This window comes from Dioscorea cayenensis, chromosome 10 (genome assembly GCF_009730915.1).
Source record: "Dioscorea cayenensis subsp. rotundata cultivar TDr96_F1 chromosome 10, TDr96_F1_v2_PseudoChromosome.rev07_lg8_w22 25.fasta, whole genome shotgun sequence".
Classification (NCBI taxonomy): Eukaryota; Viridiplantae; Streptophyta; class Magnoliopsida; order Dioscoreales; family Dioscoreaceae; genus Dioscorea; species Dioscorea cayenensis.
Window position 1 is genome coordinate 18,016,090 of NC_052480.1, and position 1,989 is coordinate 18,018,078.

General features: G+C 43.9%; 1 non-coding gene across 1 annotated transcript; it reads left to right on the forward strand.

The window, feature by feature from the left end:
• The first annotated feature begins 200 nt into the window (after positions 1–200).
• Positions 201–308, forward strand: LOC120271375. Its single transcript, XR_005539986.1, has one exon. It is a non-coding gene; the product is annotated as a small nucleolar RNA R71 (small nucleolar RNA).
• Positions 309–1,989: the final 1,681 nt, after the last annotated feature.

The following is a 1,989-nucleotide window of genomic DNA, read 5'->3' on the forward strand; positions in this document are numbered from 1 at the left end:
GCATCAATTTCATGGAGACCGGCCACCTTTTTCTTCTATCTAGCGTTCCACTGGTAGCTATTTAACCCCATTTCCTCAATCAGTTGACGAGCCTCATCGGGGTCTTGCTACCTAAGGTACCTCCTGCCGCCGCATCCAAGAGTTGCCTTGTACTCGGGTTCAAACCATTGAAGAAGGTTTGAACAATCATCCACTCCGGGAATCCGTGTTAGTGGACACTTGGGCAGGAGTTCCTTGAACCTTTCCCATGTCTCAAATAGAGACTCCAATTCCAACTGCATAAAGGATGAGATCTCATTCCTAACCTTTGCTGATTTTTCCCGGGAGGGAAATAACGGGCTAGAAAAAGCTTCTACCATCTCCTCCCATGTAGTGATTGATGCCCTAGGTAATGAGTGTAGCCACCGCTTTGCTTTCCCTTTAAGGAAAAATGGGAAGGCTCTCAATTTGATGGCATCATCCGTCACACCATTTATCTTCGAAAGATGTCACACACCCTCGAGGAAGCTCTCTATGTGACTATTTGGATCCTCATCGGCCAAACCGCTGAATTGTGCGGACTCGCTGCAAAGATATGGATGAATGCCGGCTTTTAGCTCGAAATTTCGAGCTAGAATTGGGGGACGCACAATACTCGATTGTGTCCCCAACACTGAAGGTCTGGCATAATCGGATAGTGTCCGTTGTTGCTCATTTTGTTCTGCCATGTTGTCAGATCCTTCTACTTCCAAATCAGCTAGATTAGGCTATTCTTGTACAGGTTTTTTCCCTTTACTTCGAAGTGTACGTTCAAGCTCAAGGTCTCCTTCAATCAATATTGATGGATTCCCTCGGGTCATAACCTGGAGCTGCACCAAAAGTAAAGAAAAAGAAAATCAGAATGATGATAGAATAAGAAGATATGAAATAGAATGTGTAGTGGAATAGCTAAGAAAACAAAGTGCAAAGTATCTCTAAACGCCTAGCTCCCCGGCAACGGCGGCAAAAACTTGACAAGTTCCCCTTGCTTATATCCCGCAAGTGCACGGGCTTGTCGAAGTAATAATCCGGGGTGAGCGGGGTCGAATCCACAGGGAGTAGGGAGTGAAAATACTTAATTTGATTCTTAGCTATGTGGAAGATCAATTGTGATAGGTGTGAAATTGATTCAATTCTCAACAATAAAATCAACAAGTGAAAGAGCAAAAGTAAGAAGAGGGTAAGGCAATCGATAAAGATGGGGTACTCGGATAATGCTTCACCTAGGATAATCGCTTCAAGTGCAAGAACTCTCTATTATGCTTCCTAATCAATGCAATGGTGAGTCGTGGAAATCCTTACATACATAGTCCCAAATCTAAGGTCAACTATGCCTAACTCTATACATGTCCCGAAGGAGAAATCGAACAATCTCAACACCTCGCACTCGCATAGAGTTGCAATGAACTCTAGGGATTCCAAGTGATAAATCTCTTCCTAAATATAGATCTAACCCTTTGGTCCAGGCGGAATGTCCCTTGCCACAATTAAGCCCTAGATACTAAGATCCTCTCAACGCTTCACTCCATTACACGCGCAACTAGGCCCCAGCGGAGGTTCATCCCTTAGACAACTCACTCTATTATGGCCGCAAAGAACTCAAGGAACGGAGGTAGAATCTATCACGCCGGAGGGGAAAGGGGACGCTCCTGTACCTCTCGACTCACCCTCTCAACCCTCTCCAACCTAGCTTTGTCTAACGCTCATGGTGTGTCACTCACTCACAAGGTTACCAACAAGAACTCTCAACCCTAGTGTCACTCTAGGGGAAATGTTCATACAATCAAGTATTCAAGGTTGGAACTCACAATAAACATCAATTTATTGAAAGCATAATAAAGAAGTTCAAAGAAACGAATACATCCTAGGGTTCACAATCATCCAAGTACCCACTAGGGGTTTAGCTCTCCATGGATCTTAATACAATCAAAGAAATCGAATGTAAAAGCAATGAATCCATAAAGAAACCCC